General features: G+C 39.9%; 1 long non-coding RNA gene across 1 annotated transcript in view; it reads right to left on the reverse strand.

The window, feature by feature from the left end:
- LOC130681982 (uncharacterized) overlaps nucleotides 1-19,801 on the reverse strand; it is an 88,513-nt gene extending 68,712 nt beyond the window's left edge. Inside the window, exons 1-2 of the long non-coding RNA XR_008995290.1 lie at nucleotides 19,477-19,801; nucleotides 17,435-17,549 (exon numbers count right to left, since the gene is read on the reverse strand). This is a non-coding gene — a long non-coding RNA (uncharacterized LOC130681982). The remainder of the gene's footprint in view (nucleotides 1-17,434; nucleotides 17,550-19,476) is intronic.
- Between the last annotated feature and the right edge of the window lie 294 nt (nucleotides 19,802-20,095).

The following is a 20,095-nucleotide window of genomic DNA, read 5'->3' on the forward strand; positions in this document are numbered from 1 at the left end:
AAACCACTTATGTGAAGGATTATCATCTCCTTCTCTGGAGTAAGTTTGAGGCAGGGAGATATAAAGAGATGTGGGGGAAGAAGAAGGAATGACAACAGCAAAGAAGAGGACAAAAGTGCCTTTAATTCACACAATTCAGCTTCCATTCATCTTAATCTTATTTCCCAAAATCCAAAATATTTTTGAAGTTTTTCTTAGATTACTATGCATTCAATAAATGCTAATTCATTTTCATGGGGTAAGTAAGGCCTGTGTAAGAACTCCAGGAAAAATATTAATTTATCCAAATCAAAAGAATCATCCTTAAGCAACTGCAGTACTAGATTCTTATATACCCAACCAAAATATGATAAAGAGATATCCCTTTAAGAGAGAGACCCACAGGAAGCATTTCCATCTTCCAATATTTTACAACTGTAGAGTAATCTTGACTAGATTTTCGAGCTCATTTTATTCATGCTTCTTCAACAGTAAAAACTTGAGTTTAGGGAGGGTTGTTTATCTGGCTAGTATTCCAAAAGAGGAGAGCTAGAAGGGAAAGTTTTCATAATTCACGTTCTCTTATCTGACTGTTGTGTGGTCACTGAACTGTAGCTGATCTGCTCAACTGAAGAACAGCAAGATAATCTCATCTTCATCAGCAAAACCATTGGATAAATGCAATTTAAAACAAAATCTCCTTCCAGCCCAGAAAAACCTACCCAGAGAGGTAGAAGAGGACAAAAACAATTTTATTATGGAATAAGCGTTAAACTAAAATGTGATGGACATCACATACAACCCACTAAAGGGATTGCAAAGACAAAAAGAAATCTCACTTTCCTATATAGCTAAGTGAACACAACCATTACTCTAGGTAGGTTTTGGTATGAGAAGTCAGGTAATAAGTTAAGTTCATCTTCTCCCAGGACACTGCAGGATTGGGTGCAAACTTCCTTGATGATTACATTTAAGGGAGGACTCCCATGTCCTTAATGAAACACTACTGAGTTTGGAGACTGACAAGCAGTTTATTTGGGCATTAACAAAATTTACATATATTTGAAAAGAACAAAGAAAGAAACTCTAAAAGAAAAGGGGCAGGAGAGAAGTCTCTTCCTTGATTTTCAACAGAGGGAATCAAACCTCTTTTATTTAATTTCTATTTTCCCTTACATGATCCTCAAAATCCTTGTCATTTTCATCATGATGACAATCATTATCATTACAACTATCATCAACACCATCATCACCCTCATTATTCTTATAAACTTATCCTCCTACATCTCATCTTCATCACCATTCCTATCACCATCATTACCAACTTCATTCTAACCATCATCTTCATAAGCATTTTTAATATCTTATTCATCACCAACACTATCATCTCCTTTATTATCTTCAATAACATCTCCAATTTCAACATCATCTACACCACCCTTTCCAACATAATAACAACTATCACCAAATTTATCGCTATTAATATCATCATAATCAACATCATATTCATTATCACCACCAGTGTTTTCTTCATAAATATCAACATTATCAACTAAAATATTCTGGTGGTTAAAATTTAATGTGTCAACTTCACTGGGACACATGTTGCCCACATATATGGTCAACATTATTCCGGGTGTTTTTGTGAAGGTGTTTTTGGGTGAGTTTAACATTTAAATCTATGCACTGAAAATGAGAAATGAAAGACTTCAAGGAACATGAAAAATTGAGGAAACATGACACCACCAAAGGAACACAATAATTTTCCTGTAACCGACCCCAAAGAATTTGAGATCTATGAATTGGCTAATGAGAAATTCAAAATAATTGCTTTAAGGAAGCTCAGCAAGCTACAAAAGTACACATAAATACAACTAAACAAAATTAAGAAAATAATGCAAGAACCAAATGAGAAATTCAATAAAGAAATGAAAATGATAAAAAAAAAAAAACTGAAAATAAATCCTGGAGCTGAAGACTACAATGACTGAATTGAAAAATTTAATAGAGAGCTTCAACAGCAGATTTGATCAAACAGAAGAAAGAATCATTAAAGTCAGACAGGTAGAGAAACAAAAAGAAAAAATAATTTAAAAGAATAAAGCATGCAGCACTAACATGACACAATCTACAGAAATAATATACACATTATGAGAGTACCAGAAGGTGGAGAGAGAGAAAAGGACAGAAAGTTTATTTAAAGAAATATGGCTGAGCTGAAAATTCCCCAAACCTAGAGAGGGAAATGGACATCCAGTTTCATGAGGTCCAAAAGTCCTGACGTAGGTATAATCTAAAAAGGTCTACACTGAGACACATTGATGCAAATTGTAAAAAGTCAAAGACAATGAGAAAATTTTTAAAGCATCAAGATAAAAGTGACTTGTCAAACAGGGAACTTTATAGTGTTTTATATATTAAAAAAGAAGAAAGATCTCAAATAAATAACCTAACTTTACTTCAAGGAACTAGAAAAAATCTAAATACAAAATTAACAGAAAGAAAGAAATAATAAAGATTAGATAGGTAAATAAAGATAATGAAATACAGAATAGAAAAACAATTTAAAAATTGATGAAACTAAGAATTGGTTTTTTGAAAGAGTTTGGTATTTTGTTTGATAAAATTGGCAAAGCATTATACTAAGAAAAAAAGAATACTCAGATGAGTAAAATGAAAAGAATCATTACAACTAATTCAACAAAAATAAAAATGATCATAAGGATTATGAACAATTGTAAATCAAGAAATTGGACGACCTAGAAGAAATGGAGCAATTCCTAGAAACATACCTACCAAGCCTGAAATGAACAGTAACAAATACAGAGATTGAAGAAGTAATCAAAAACCTACCAACAAAGAGAAGCACAGGACCACATGACTTTATGGGTAAATTCTACCAAGCAGCTAAAGAAGAATTAATATCAAATTGTCTTGAACTCTTCCAAAAATCAGAAGGAACATTTCTGAACTCATTCTGTGAGGCCAGCATCACCTTGATATCAAAGCAAGATGATGACTGAAGACACCACAAGAAAACTACAGGACAATATGTCTGATGAACATAGATAAAATCATCTGCAAAATTCTAGCAAGCTGAATTCAAGACCACACTAAAAGAATTGTACTCTAAGAACATGTAGGATTCCTCCCTGAAAGTCAAGGAAACATGCAAATCAGGAGAGGAGACCAAAATGGATACATAAGAGAACTCAGCTTCCATGTACCCCTACAAAGATCAATGATCAGACAGCTATCCATGAACAAAAACACCTCCAGGAAATCACCAGCATCCACTTAGGAAATTTTGGCAACACAGTGGAACAAAAACCCTGAGAATAATTGCACAAGAAGAGAAGGAAGACAACTTCATTATGCCGGCATCATTCCATCCCCCAAAACCAGAATTGCTCATTGCCAAGAGGGAACTTCCCAGAGAAAGAGTTCCTAGGAAAGGAAGAGTGGGGTGAGCACTAGCTTCTGAAGTACCTTGGGAAGGGCATGAAGACCATACTTTGATTTCTCCTGACCCAGATCAACAAAGCTGAGATTTATAGAGCTGGCTAGGAACAAAGAAAACAATTCAGGGCTATTATTAGCAGATATGCAGAAAGAACCATACTCCACAGGTTTTTGCATTCACTGACACCAGCCACCTGAGTCCCTCCTCCTAACCCCTGCTAGAGTTGGGAACTGCATAAGCAGCACCCCCAGGGATCTCCAGCTGTGCAAGTGTAAGACACCAGATGCCTGAGTCCTTTGCTTCTGCCAGAGTCTGAGGCCCACACCAAGAGCCAGCTCAATCCTCAAAGGCTACACAAATACAAAACAGGCCACATAAACCTAGACTCCCTAGCTGAACTCCATTGCTGTGCCCATGTTTGGGGCTATCTCCTCCAACTATGCACCTGCACACCACCAGCCAGATGCGCATCATCAACCTCCACTGCAGCACACACACCTGCAGGGAGTGTGCAGTCATGAGAAAGCACAGACAGCCAGGCCTCCACAGCTGCTTATGAGCCTTGATCAGGCCCTGCCTTCTATCAAGGGCCAGCGCCACGATGCCAACCTGTAGCTAGCCCCTTTGTGTATCTGCATGCCCCCAGCCCAACCCCAATCATTGGCCTCTCCTGCTGTGTGCATGCCTAGTGGGAAGTGTGCAGCAGCAAGAGAGCACACCAAAAGTCAGGAGCTCCACAGCTGTCACTGAGTCCATATTTAGCCATAGTTCTTGTTGCTGGCCCTGGCATCCATCACTACATGGGTGTCTATAACTGGACCCTGCCACTACATAAACACCTGTAGCTGGCCCCTGCAGCTGAGTATGTGCACACCACTGGCTCCAGCAAACACTGATGGATGCTCTGGTTAGTGCCCAACAGAACTGGAGGTGGTGTTGAAGACAACAGCCCTTGCAGCCACTGTGGATGCCATAGTGCTTGCCAAGGACCACACAATTGTTGATGCTGTGCTCCAAATAGACATCATGCACCACCAGAGATGGAAAACAAAAAAGAGCCAAACAGAAATTTTAAACCTAAATAATACAATGACTGAACTGAAGAATTCAACAGAGAGCTTCAACAACAGACTTAAGCAGAAAAGAATCAACAGGCTCAAAGATAGATTAATTTAACTTACCCAATCAGAGGAGCAAAAATCAAAAAGAATGAATATACAAGAAGAGCATCTATGGGACTTATAGGACACCATAAACATAAATAGTATAACCTTCATTGGAGTCCCAGAAGAAAAATGGGAGAAAGGAATACCAAGCTTATTTAGAGAAATAATGGCTGATGCACCAACATAGGAGCACATAAATATACAAAGCAAATATTAACAGACCTAAAGGGAAAAATAGAGAGCAATATAAAAATAGTAGGGGACTTTAATACCCTACTTACATCAATAGATAGATCATACAGACAGAAAATCAATAAGGAAACATTGGTCTGAAAGCATGCATTAGACCAAATGGACTTAACAGACATATATGGACAATCCATCCAAAAGCAACAGGTTATGCATCCAGGATAAATCATATGTTAGGCCAAGAAACAATTCTTTATGCATTAAGACAGTGGAAATAATACCAGCATCTTTTCTGACCACAACTGTATGAAATTAGAAATCAATTACAAGAAAATGAAAATTCACGAATATGTGGAGATTAAACAACATTCTGTTGAACAACCAATGGGTCAAAGAATAAAAAGAGAAATCAAAAAATATTTGGAGGAGAGGGAGCCAACATGGCGGCGTGAGTAGAGCAGCGGAAATCTCCTCCCAAAACCACATATATCTATGAAAATATAACAAAGACAACTCTTCCTAGAATAAAGACCAGAGGACACAGGACAATATCCAGACCACATCCACACCTGAGAGAACCCAGCACCTAGTGAAGGGGGTAAGATACAAGCCCCGGCCTGGCGGGAGCCGAGCGCCCCTCCACCCAGCTCCCAGTGGGAGAAGAATAGGCAGAGCGGGAGGGAGACGGAGCCCAGGACTGCCGAACACCCAGCCCCAGCCATCCGGGCCAGAGTGCAGACACAGTGCGTGCGCGGAGGGCCCTGGATACTAGGGAAACAGGGCAGCAAGAACAGTGAGCGGGCACCGGAGGCCTGGCGCTGGAGGACACCAGAAAAGCGAGCGGACTTTTTTTTTTTTTTTTTTGCTGTTTTGGTTTGGCGAGCACTTTTTGGAAGTCTTAAAGGGATAGGGACCCCAATACTAGGGAAACAGGGCAGCAAGACCGGTGAGCAGATGCCTGAGGATGGCGCCGGAGAATAAAGAAAAACGAGAGGCCACTTTTTTTTTTTAATTAAAAAAATTTTTTTTTTTTTTTGTGGTCGTTTTGTTTTGGCGGGTGCTTTTTGGAAGTCTTAAAGGGGCAGGGCGGGACACTTAATCCAGAGGTAGGGAATCTGGGGATCTCTGGGCACCCTAACCCCTGGGATGCAGGGAGCAGGGAGGCCCCTTACGGAGATAAATAGCCTCCCAGCCACTCCCCCTCCAACGTGACTCCACCACCTTGGGGCAGCTGCCGGAGCCAGGCCACGCCCACAGCAACAGCGGAGATAAACTCCATAGCAGCCGGGCAGGAAGCAGAAGCCCTGTCTGTGCGCAGCTGCCCAGCACAAGCCACTAGAGGTCGCTGTTTTCCCAGGAGAGGAGGGCCACAAACCAACAAGAAGGGAAGTTCTTCCAGCCATCACTTGTCCCAGCTCTGCAAACTATTCCTATCAATATGAAAAGGCAAAACTACAGGCAGACAAAGATCACAGAGACAACACCAGAGAAGGAGACAGACCTAACCAGTCTCCCTGAAAAAGAATTCAAAATAAAAATCATGAACATGCTGACAGATATGCAGAGAAATACGCAAGAGATATGGGATGAAGTCCGGAGGGAGATCACAGATGCCAGAAACGAGATTACAGAAATGAAACAAACTCTGGAAGGGTTTATAAGCAGAATGGAGAGGATGCAAGAGGCCATTGATGGAACTGAAACTAGAGAACAGGAATGCATAGAAGCTGACATAGAGAGAGATAAAAGAATCTCCAGGAATGAAACAATATTAAGAGAACTGTGTGACCAATCCAAAAGAAACAATATCCGTATTATAGGGGTACCAGAAGAAGAAGAGAGAGGAAAAGGGATGGAAAGTATCTTGGAAGAAATAATTGCTGAAAACTTCCCCAAACTGGGGGAGGAAATAATCGAACAGACCACGGAAATACACAGAACCCCCAACAGAAAGGATCCAAGGAGGACAACACCAAGACACATAATAATTAAAATGGCAAAGATCAAGGACAAGGAAAGAGTTTTAAAGGCAGCTAGAGAGAAAAAGGTCACCTATAAAGGAAAACCCATCAGGCTAACATCAGACTTCTTGACAGAAACCTTACAGGCCAGAAGAGAATGGCATGATATATTTAATACAATGAAACGGAAGGGCCTTGAACCAAGGATACTGTATCCAGCACAACTATCATTCAAATATGAAGGTGGGATTAAACAATTCCCAGACAAACAAAAGCTGAGGGAATTTGCTTCCCACAAACCACCTCTACAGAACATCTTACAGGGACTGCTCTAGATGGGAGCACTCCTAGCAAGAGCACAGAACAAAACACCCAACATATGAAGAATGGAGGAGGAGGAATAAGAAGGGAGAGAAGAAAAGAATCTCCAGACAGTGTATATAACAGATCAATAAGCGAGCTAAGTTAGGCAGTAAGATACTAAAGAGGCTAACCTTGAACCTTTGGTAACCACAAATTCAAAGCCTGCAATGGCAATAAGTACATATCTTTCAATAGTCACCCTAAATGTTAATGGGCAGAATGCACCAATCAAAAGACACAGAGTAATAGAATGGATAAAAAAGCAAGACCCATCTATATGCTGCTTACAAGAAACTCACCTCAAACCCAAAGACATGTACAGACTAAAAGTCAAGGGATGGAAAAACATATTTCAAGCAAACAACAGTGAGAAGAAAGCAGGGGTTGCAGTACTAATATCAGACAAAATAGACTTCAAAACAAAGAAAGTAACAAGAGATAAAGAAGGACACTACATAATGATAAAGGGCTCAGTCCAACAAGAGGATATAACCATTCTAAATATATATGCACCCAACACAGGAGCACCAGCATATGTGAAACAAATACTAACAGAACTAAAGGGGGAAATAGACTGCAATGCATTCATTCTAGGAGACTTCAACACACCACTCACCCCTAAGAATAGATTCACCGGGCAGAAAATAAGTAAGGACACAGAAGCACTGAACAACACAGTAGAGCAGATGGACCTAATAGACATCTACAGAACTCTACATCCAAAAGCAACAGGATGCACATTCTTCTCAAGTGCACATGGAACATTCTCCAGAATAGACCACATACTAGGCCACAAAAAGAGCCTCAGAAAATTCCAAAACATTGAAATCCTACCAACCAACTTTTCAGACCACAAAGGCATAAAACTAGAAATAAACTGTACAAAGAAAGCAAAGAGGCTCACAAACACATGGAGGCTTAACAACAAGCTGCTAAATAATCAATGGATCAATGACCAAATCAAAATGGAGATCGAGCAATATATGGAAACAAATGACAACAACAACACTAAGCCCCAACTTCTGTGGGAAACAGCAAAAGCAGTCTTAAGAAGAAAGTATATAGCAATCCAAGCATATTTAAAAAAGGAAGAGCAATCCCAAATGAACGGTCTAATGTCACAATTATTGAAATTGGAAAAAGAAGAACAGATGAGGCCTAAGGTCAGCAGAAGGAGGGACATAAAAAAGATCAGAGAAGGAATAAATAAAATAGAGAAGAATAAAACAATAGCAAAAATCAATGAAACCAAGAGCTGGTTCTTCGAGAAAATAAACAAAATAGATAAGCCTCTAGCCAGACTTATTAAGAGAAAAAGATAGTCAACACACATCAACAGAATCAGACACAAGAAAGAAAAAATTACGATGGACCCCACAGAAATACAAAGAATTATTAGAGACTACTATGAAAACCTATATGCTAACAAGCTGGAAAACCTAGGAGAAATGGACAACTTCCTAGAAAAATACAACCTTCCAAGACTGACCCAGAAAGAAACAGAAAATCTAAACAGACCAATTACCAGCAACAAAATTGAAGCGGTAATCAAAAAATTACCCAAGAACAAAACCCCCGGGCCAGATGGATGTACCTCAGAATTTTATCAGACATACAGAGAAGACATAATACCCATTCTCCTTAAAGTTTTCCAAAAAATAGAAGAGGAGGGAATACTCCCAAACTCATTCTATGAAGCCAACATCACCCTAATACCAAAGCCAGGCAAAGACCCAACCAAAAAAGAAAACTACAGACCAATATCCCTGATGAATGTAGATGCAAAAATACTCAACAAAATATTAGCAAACCATATTCAGAACTACATCAAGAGGATCATACACCATGACCAAATGGGATTCATCCCAGGGATGCAAGGATGGCACAACATTCGAAAATCCATGAACATCATCCACAACATCAACAAAAAGAAGGACAAAAACCACACGATCATCTCCATAGATGCTGAAAAAGCATTTGACAAAATTCAACATCCATTCATGATAAAAACTCTCAACAAAATGGGCATAGAGGGCAAGTACCTCAACATAATAAAGGCCATATATGATAATCCCACAGCTAACATCATACTGAACAGCGAGTGGCTGAAACCTTTTCCTCTGAGATCGGGAACAAGACAGGGATGCCCACTGTCCCCACTGTTATTCAACGTAGTACTGGAGGTCCTAGCCGTGGCAATCAGACAAAACAAAGAAATACAAGGAATCCAGATTGGTAAAGAAGAAGTCAAACTGTCACTATTTGCAGATGACATTATATTGTACATAAAAAACCCTAAAGACTCCACTGCAAACCTACTAGAACTAATATCAGAATTCAGCAAAATTGCAGGATACAAAATTAACACACAGAAATCTGTAGCTTTCCTATTCACTAACAATGAACTAATAGAAAGAGAAATCAGGAAAACAATTCCATTCACAATAGCATCCAAAAGAATAAAATCCCTAGGAATAAACCTAACCGAGGACATGAAAGACCTATACCCTGAAAACTACAAGACACTCTTAAGAGAAATTAAAGAGGACACTAACAAATGGAAACTCATCCCTTGCTCCTGGCTAGGAAGAATTAATATCGTCAAAATGGCCATCCTGCCCAAAGCAATATACAGATTCGATGCAATCCCTATCAAATTACCAACAGCATTCTTCAATGAACTGGAACAAATAGTTCAAAAATTCATAGGGAACTGTCAAAGACCCCGAATAGCCAAAGCAATCCTGAGAAGGAAGAATAAAGTGGGGGGGATCTCGCTCCCCAACTTCAAGCTCTACTACAAAGCCACAGTAATCAAGACAATTTGGTACTGGCACAAGAACAGAGCCACAGACCAGTGGAACAGAATAGAGACTCCAGACATTAATCCAAACCTATATGGCCAATTAATATACGATAAAGGAGCCATGGACATACAATGGGGAAATGACAGTCTCTTCAACAGATGGTGCTGGCAAAACTGGACAGCTACATGTAAGAGGATGAAACTGGATCACTGTCTAACCCCATACACAAAAGTAAATTTGAAATGGATCAAAGACCTGAATGTAAGTCATGAAACCATAAAACTCTTAGAAAAAAACATAGGCAAAAATCTCATGGACATAAACATGAGTGACTTCCTCATGAACGTATCTCCCCGGGCAAGGGAAACAAAGGCAAAAATGAATAAGTGGGACTATATCAAGCTTAAAAGCTTCTGTACAGCAAAGGACACCATCAATAGAACAAAAAGGCATCCTACAGTATGGGAGAACATATTCATAAATGACAGATCCGATAAAGGATTGACATCCAAAATATATAAAGAGCTCACACGCTTCAACAAACAAAAAACAAATAATCCAATTTAAAAATGGGCAGAGGAGCTGAATAGACAGTTCTCTAAAGAAGAAATCCAGATGACCAACAGGCACATGAAAAGATGCTCCACATCACTAATCATCAGAGAAATGCAAATTAAAACCAAAATGAGATATCACCTAATCCCAGTAAGGATTGCCATCATCAAAAGAGAAACGACAACAAATGTTGGTGAGGTTGTGGAGAAAGGGGAACCCTCCTATACTGCTGGTGGGAATGTAAACTAGTTCAACCATTGTGGAAAGCAGTATGGAGGGTCCTCAGAATGCTCAAAATAGAAATACCATTTGACCCAGGAATTCCACTTCTAGGAATTTACCCTAAGAATGCAGCACTTCAGTTTGAAAAAGACAGATGCACCCCTATGTTTATCGCTGCACTGTTTACAATAGCCAAGATATGGAAGCAACCTAAATGTCCATCAGAAGGAAGTGAAAGGCCTATACTCTGAAAACTACAAGACACTCATGAGAGAAATGAAAGAAGACACAAATAAATGGAAACACATCCCATGCTCACAGATAGGAAGAATTAATATTGTCAAAATGGCCATCCTGCCTAAAGCAATTACAGATTCAATGCAATCCCTATCAAAATACCAACAGCATTCTTCAAAGAACTAGAGGAAATAGTTCTGAAATTAATATGGAACCACGAAAGACCCCGAATAGCCAAAGCAATCCTGAGAAGGAAGAATGAAGCTGGGGCAATTATGCTCCTCGACTTCAAGCTCTACTACAAAGCCACAGTAATCGAGACAATTTGGTACTGGCACAAGAACAGAACCATAGACCAATGGAACAGACTAGAGAGCCTAGATATAAACCCAAGTGTATATGGTCAAGTAATATATGATAAAGGAGCCATGGATATACAATAGGGAAATGACAGCCTCTTCAACAACTGGTGTTGGCAAAACTGGACAGCTACATGCGAGAGAATGAACCTGGATTATTGTCTAACCCCATATGCAAAAGTAAACTCGAAATGGATCAAAGACCTGAATGTAAGTCATGAAACAATAAAACTCTTAGAAGACAACATAGGCAAAAATCTCCTGAATATAAACATGAGCGACTTTTTCCTGCACGCACCTCCTTGGGCAAGGGAAACAAAAGCAAAAATGAACACACGGGACTACATCAAAATAAAAAGCTTCTGTACAGCAAAGGATACCATCAGCAGAACAGAAAGGCATCATACAGTATGGGAGAATATATTTGTAAATGACATATTCGACAAGGGGTTAACATCCAAAATACATAAAGAACTCACACACCTCAACAACCAAAAACCAAATAACCCAATTAAAAAATGGGCAGAGGATCTGAACAGACAATTCTCCAAAGAAGAAATTCAGACGGCCAACGGGCACATGAAAAGATACTCCACATCACTAATTATCAGGGAAATGCCAATTAAAACCACAATGAGATATCACCCCATACCAGTTAGGATGGCCAGCATCGAAAAAGACTAAGAACAACAAATGCTGGTGAGGATGCGGAGGAAGGGGAACCCCCCCTACACTGCTGGTGGGAATGTAAGCTAGTTCAAGCATTGTGGAAAGCAATATGGAGGTTCCTCAAAAAAGTAAAAATAGAAATACCATTTGACCCAGGAATTTCACTCCTAGGAATTTACCCAAAGAATACAAGTTCTCAGATTCAAAAAGACATCTGCACCCCTATGTTTATCGCAGCACTATTTACAGTAGCCAAGATACGGAAGCAACCTAAGTGTCCATCAGTAGATGAATGGATAAAGAAGAGGTGGTACATATACACAATGAAATACTATTCAGCCATAAGAAAGAAACAAATCCTACCATTTGCAACAACATGGATGGTGCTAGAGGGTATTATGCTCAGTGAAATAAGCCAGGTGGAGAAAGACAAGTACCAAACGATCTCCTTCATTTGTGGAGTATAACAACGAAGCAAAACTGAAGGAACAAAACAGCAGCAGACTCACAGACTCCAAGAAGAGACTAGCGGTTACCAAAGGGGAGGGGTGTGGGAGGGCGGGTGGGGAGGGAGGGAGAAGTGTATTGAGAGGTATTATGATTGGCACACGTGGTGTGGGGGGGATCATGGGGAAGACAGTGTAGACAGAGAAGGCAAATAGTGACTCTGTGGCATCTTACTACACTGATGGACAGTGACTGCAATGGGGTATTGGGGGGGGCTAGATAATATGGGTGAATATAGTAACCACATTATTTTTCATGTGAAACCCTCCTACGGGTGTATATCAACAATACCTTAGTAAAAAATATGTTGTGAGAAGTTGAAATGCATTGCCAAACCAGAGCGATCATCTCAATGGTAGACATTCTTCTGCTGTGACCTGCCAATCAAGTCTTTATACAAGTCCAAACAAGCCTGAATATTTCGTGTGACCACCACCTAAGTCCAGCTAAAGAAAGACCATATTTACATCTTATTTTACCTTTGTTGCAATGTTAACTTAAGTCATTTCAGGAGGCTAATACACATAAACTAACAATGGTACTTCTGTTTCTAAAAGTGATATATCTTCTGTTCTAGAATTGTCTTTAACTTACGTGGAACAATAAAAAATACTTTCACCATTAATAAAGATTCATTCTCACAGCATACTTGACCTTTAGAAATTATAAAAGATACAACTTTTCGAATAAAATTTCCATTCAAATGCAACTCTGAAGAAAGAGGAGGAGAGCAACATGAATAATAATAACAATGATTGGGGTCAAACCTGAAATACTACTTAATAATTGTTTTATTTATTCATACCCAAGTCCCTGGAAAATGTCCCCCAGTGACTGATTCAAATCTTCCCTAGTTTCTTTAAGTTTCAAACCCTCCCCAAACCCTTCATGATCGATCAGTGACCTGGTTTTCTAGTTCACCAAGATACGAGCTTGTTTGACTTCACTACCATCCATGTGAAGATTTCTCTGAATCTATACTCCCATCATCCCTCCTAAAATTAGCTTCTCTTCATGTACTTTTTGAGCGCAGAGCCCACACAAGTGCACTGTCCACAATTTCCTTCTTAAAACGGTTCATTGCTACATTTGCAGAGAGGCACTCAATCTTTCAGCTTGCAATTTAAAATTAACTGCACATTGAATCGAAATCACACACATGTGAAGTACGTGAGCAGGAAAGAGGTCTTTTTAGAAATCCACTTATCTTATCCTCCACTTGTAAGGATAAAGAAGCTAAGATCCAAGGAGTGTGACCTATTTAAAGCCCAGCCAATTAGCAGCAGAGCTGAGATCAGATCTTACTGATTATCATTATACAACTTTTTTTTATTGCTTTATATTGCTTCTGTAAATGATTCAGAACAAGAGAGGGAATATAGATAGTCATTGGGAGAACATCCATAGTTTCATTCGGAATGGTGAGGAGAATAAAGCATCAGACACTGATGTCTTTGTTATTATTTTTCAGTGTTCCCTTTCCCAAAATACATGTTTACAGAAAGCTTTCACAGATGTTCACAATTTTCTCCAGTGCTATGTGACTGGTCAAAGTGTCCAAAAGCACGTGGATTCTAAGATTCTCAAAATGAGTTTTGAATGTGCTACTTCAAACAAGAACATTAGACACATACAGGTCTATTAATCAAAAAGCATGCATTTTTTTCACCAATAAAACTGATAATTTCACACAAAGATTTCATGCTCAATCTCTTAGAATCTACTCTAGTAACAGAAAGAGCAAAGGCATTTCTTCAGAAACTCTGAAGAAGTTAGTAACTTCTGTGATGCTCTATAATGTCTGGAGTGATACAGGAAAAGTGATTATCTAGATTCCAAGGAAACTCAAGATTGAAGAGACAGCAACTTGAGAGCACTTTAGTTTCTTGTCAAAGAGCTCAAAACAAGAATTTTGGCTTCCGCTTCAGTGCTTCTCCATTTCACCAACAGGAGAGAAATACTATGCTAAAGATCCATGGCACTGTAGAATGAAAAGGAATGAAACTTTGGGTGGAACTTGATATAATTGTAGCTATGCGTTCATGAAAGCAGCAAAAGACAATGTAGGCATCCCAAAGTTGGCAACTGCTCAAAAGCATTTATGTAAGACTTAAATACGAAAGAAAAGGCATCCTCGAATTTCATCAAGCTTCTATGAAGTAGGAGTATCACTTGAAAAATGTGAAGTAGAAAATCCAAAGAAGCTAACTGAGCTCACTCAAAGCAGCGAGAGTCGGGGATTGCTATTTGTTTTTTGTTGCTATCAAGAAACTGAAGAGACCATAGCAGCTAGAATGAGGTAACCGTCTCACAGGTCTCCGAAGAACCACCTATTGCAAGGAAGCGAAAGCTGAAGGAAAGCAGTGGGGATTTAGCGAGGTTGCTTGCTACTAACCACATGCTTTCTGCAACCTAATTTCCTTTCATTTCGTTGATCACTTTAATATAAAAAGGCTACTGTTTTACTTCTATATGTATTAAAGGTGATGAGGAAGGAACTGTGGGTTATAGTAAGCTTATTTTATAAGGAAAAACAAATCAATATTTGGTGGTTATGTTCTGCATCCAGAAACATAAAATATTGTGTGACTGACACAATATTTAAAATGACTTGCAAAAGACAAAGGAAAGGATATGTAGTGTGAGTAAATTATTAAGTAAAATATTATATCTAATATTTAATGAGCCTTACTTTATTGAAATTTTCATTGCTATCTTGGTTTGGTTTTCTCAACTATTGCCTAGTCCACAAAAAAAATCTATTAAGATTAAACAAAAGTGAACAGCAATTATCGCATTCTCTTAAGCAAAAGGTAGCTGTCAACCTATAAATCTATATGCAAACTATCTTTTTTTAATTGTGGTAAAATAAAAGTAACAAAATATACCATTTTGTAGACTGTCATTTTTATGTCAATTGCAATTACAGAAAAATTAACATATGCCATACATAAAACATAAGTTACTGTATATTCTTTCCTCAGCACGCTTAGTGAATTCAACATTAGACTTGTCAAGGCCCAGAGCCAACCATCCATAAATATATTTGACCCAATTATCAACATTAAGGGAATCCAAATAATTTTCAAATTTATGACTATAGAATTATTTTAAATTTCTTTATTGATTTATTATGGGTGGAAATGTACCAAAGACTTTATGTTTAACATGATTAAAAATCAAAAGGCCTTTAAGCCAAAAGCAGTGGTAGGAGGATACACAGTAACACTCATTAATTCAGGATTCCCACTGAAAGATTATTCTTAAGTAACATTTGATATGGGGCAGAAAATACCAAATGCATAAGGGAAGAAATTTCTCAGGTACATTCAAATTCCCAGGTACATGTTTTCTTAATACATATGTAATTACCTTCGTAATAAATTATCCCTAGTTAACATGAAATAAAAAACTAAGAACCTCTTTGGAACACAACGTACTTTTCACTACTTATGTATATACCAAGGAGAACCCAAAACTTTGGGGTGTAATGGATGTGTTCGCTATTTTGAGTGCGGTGATCATTTCTCAGGCATAACATAGGTCAACATTTATCAAATTGTGTACTTAAAATAGGGCACTTTATATTTTGTCAATTATCCCTTCTTTAATAAAACTTAATCAATAAATTTTTTAAAACCTTGTTTCAAGGCAAAGAAACCAAGGAGGAAAGTGCTGAAGTGATCAGTGCAAAAAGTGGCCAGATCTGGTTCATTGTTGGCCATGCTTGGTAATTATTTTGATTCCAACTTCAGTGGAAAATTATCAGAGTCAGGCAGGGGCCTGCTATCATTTGAGTGATGGAAGGCACTAGAATTACAGTGTGTAAATTGCAACACTGAGCTCCCTAAGCCCAGAGAGAGGCCTATAGGTTTCCTTAAAGTTCTTGAAGTGTCTGCTGATTTGTGGATATACGTGCACATGTGCATTTCTAAAAATTAATTTCCACCCTATTCATCACCTTATCAAAAGGTCCCTGACCATAAATTTTTAAGAACCTCCCATTTATTTGACCCACATATTAGTTGAAGATTGAAACCTGAAAAATAAAATGATTTGTTCAAATTCAGAGATGACAGGCTGATGAGATTATAAGGAGTTTATGATGCTGACTACCCTCCCTCCACTGGATCCCTGACTTCTCCGGGTCGCAACTGCTGATTTATAGAACACAGTCCTGAGGACCTGGCACACAGCACATGATGCTGATATCTGCTGAACCCTGACCTGCTCACTCACATCAAACAGGAGCATGACCATAAGAGGCGATGAGCTAGTACAACTGTTGGAAAATAGTACCTTATGACTCCCTCATCAAACTTGTGTAACTTTCTAAATCATTTATTATATGTGTGTATTACTATTAAAATCACAAAAGAACAATACATCATAAATAAGCTATTCATCTTTCAATATTACTCTGAGGCTGTCCTGCGCTGTGGACCAAAAGAGTAACATAGAATTGGCATTTGATAAGCTGTAGTTTCTTCCGTAGAAGAAATGACAGATGAGTTCATGCTTCATCCTTCTCAAGAGAGATTTCAATTAGTCATACATAAAGCGGCTTAAACAGAAGACCCTATAGCAGACTCCATTTCACAAAGGAAGTTTCACATCATCCTTCAAAGATCCCAAGGCAGGACGATAGAAGGTCCCTCAGCAATCCTGGGGGATGAAAAGGACCACCCCAAATTCTTCCTTAGCTCTAAGGTTTATGAAAATATCAGGCTACCCTGATGGCTTCAAAAGGTCTCAGGTAAACAAAATAGCCCTGCGTTTTTTGGTCAATCTTGAGCATTAAGAACAGCTGTAATACTAATCAGAGCCTAATACACACACCGTTTCTACAAAACCTCCACGGCACCAGTATAAACTGGATTAAAACATTTCCAGAAGTCATGCTTGTGAAAATCAAAGGGGTAAAACACAAAGTACAACTAAGAGTTCTATTACATACCTATCAGAAGTGTGAAATCAGGGTCTGGTCTTCTTCTAAGCTTGATCTCTGGGTCCACACCACTGCAGGGAGCAGGAACTGTATGTAGATCATGAGCTTCAATTTTCTCTTAAAACTGTGACATGAAAAGGAAAGAAAGCAGTGCTGAATACCTTTGCCACGGATAAAAAACAATTTCTCTAAGTAAAGACTTAGCGTGAAAAAAAGGAAAAAACATATCTTTTTCTAACTCTGGAGAAGAAACCCTTCCATTCACTCCACACCCTTAGGAGAAATAAGCCTTAACCTAAAGATGGTCTGAACTTTATATACTGCAAACCCATTGTGATGTAATCGACTGTGACCATTTAGTGACCACACCAACTTGCTCAGATTCAGGCTTGTGGTCAAAGATACTGATCAGCTTTCTGCTTGCTTAAGATACTACCCCTGAGGCTAATAAATAAACAACCTGTTGGCCATACATTCACGGATACAGAAATGTTCTTCCACTCGTAACTTACTGATGCCAATCTACTTCTACTATATATATATTCACGTATGATAAGACTAGTTCTACCAAGTATAGTTGTTCATTGTCATAACTCTCCCGGATATTCCTGTCTGTTTACATTCCAATCAGGGATGAGTATCCTGGCAAGCCACGCATCATAATGTTTTTAAGGTTCACCCATGTTTTCGCAAGAATCAGTATTTCATTCCATGTATAACTCAATAAAATGCGGTGGTATGGATTTTGTCCAAACATTCATCAGTTGATGGGCATTTGGGTTGTTTCCCCCTTTTGGTTTTATGAACAATGCTGCCATAAACATTTATGTGCAAGTTTTTGTTTGAATAGCTGTTTTCAATTCTCTGGAATATAAGCCTAGGAGTGGAATTGCTGATCATGTGGTCACTCTATGTTTACCTTTTTGTGGAAGTGCAAAACTGTTTTCCACAGTGTCTTTGCCATTTTATATTTTCACCAGCGTGTGAGGCTTCCGATTTTTCCCCATCCTTATCACACTTGTTTTCCACTTTCAAATTACAGCTGTACTGCACATATGAAGTGGTATCTCTCCTGTGATTTTAATTTTGATTTCCCTAACGACTAATGATGTAGAGAGTCTTTTTGGTGAGCTTAATGGCCATTTGCGTGGAGAGAGCAGTGACCAGAGAGCAGGGCTAGGACAAAGCCCCTCAGAGTCCTCACTGTCCTCCACTCTCCTGCCCTGAAAATCCCCTGCCACCTCTGCCCAAACAGCCAGGGATTGGGTGAGAAAAAGGGTTTGGGAGTCAGAGCCTGAGCCAAGGCTGGAAGTAGCTGGACAGCAGGTGGGCGTGGGGGGGGGGCTATGCAGGTCTGGGCAGAGATGACTGCCGTTCTCACTCGAAACACTTCTGTATCCGGGAAGATGCTTTTCTTTAAAAAAAAAAAAAAAAGAAATCCATCAAGGATTACATGTGTCAATGGAAATAAAGTCAACAAAAATATCTTCACAGTCAATTGTTTGGTTATCAAAAACTGGGGGTTACCCATGGGCCTAGGGAGCTCCTCCCACAATTGTTTTTGAAGACCTTTATTTGCATCTCTCTCCCCACTAAGGGAACAACCTGCTGGGATGATACACGCCCCAAATTAACACCCCTCATCTCTGAGTGGCAGCGTCAGCTGTTAAACTTCATTTTCGTCTACACTACACGTGTCTCCATTATGGGGATTTTGCAGGAGGAACGTGTTCCCTTTTTCAACAGGAAGGAAGAAATAAATCAAGTCACCGGACAGACAGGTGAAACCTGCGAGTCGCCGTGACTCTCTCGGACCCAGCACATCCCCGCCCACCTAGGCGGTGTGGACACCACGTGCAGGAGCCCCGGGAAGGCCACGGAAAAGGCACTGGCTCCCTAGGTCCCTGGCAGAGAGCGGGAGGTGATGGGGCTACGGGCGTGCCTGCTTTTCACCTCCCGCCTCTCACCGGGGGATCCAGCAATTAAAATTTTTAATAACCTCGGGCATGTGAATGATGCAAATGTATAACACCGTTTGAAAGTGTACTTACTTAAACTATTTTTCCTCTTAATAGTTTGGCGACTTTGAACGGTGTATTTTCCGTTATATTGTTCAATCTTATTCATCGTTTGCTCTCCTGCCGGGAAGGACCCTACAAGGTGGACAAATTGGCTCTCCTGAGTAAATGGCGGAAGACAGGTTTGCCCTCCGACTTTCCCAAGCCCACCTCTCCCCGCCCCTTCTTGCTCCTGGGGCCCTCTGAGGACGTCCCACCCCTCCCTCGGGCGGGGCCGACACTGCGGAACCCGGATGCTCACGCCATTCCCTTCCTACCCCCACCCCGTTTCTTCAGCCCCCACCCTATCCGGGGAACAAGAGAGTCGCAGACGTTGGGAGGAGGGGGCGGGCTACCCGGGAACCTCGCGGGCGACGCTTTACGGCAAGGGGGGGGGGGCGGGGGGCGCAGTAGAGTTCCGGCCGCCTCTGCTCGAAGGTCGTTCTATACCAGGGTCTCTTCTCGGTGCGCGGCCTCAGCCAGGTGGGTCCCTCCGCGGTCCTTCCTTTCCTCGCCTTTCCCTGACTCGGGACGCGAGGCTGGGTGGGGGAGGTGGGAGATTGGGCGCTGGGCCTGGGCGGCCTTTCCCGCCCCGAGGGGCCTCCCGGGTTTC

This window comes from Manis pentadactyla, chromosome X, assembly GCF_030020395.1.
Source record: "Manis pentadactyla isolate mManPen7 chromosome X, mManPen7.hap1, whole genome shotgun sequence".
Classification (NCBI taxonomy): Eukaryota; Metazoa; Chordata; class Mammalia; order Pholidota; family Manidae; genus Manis; species Manis pentadactyla.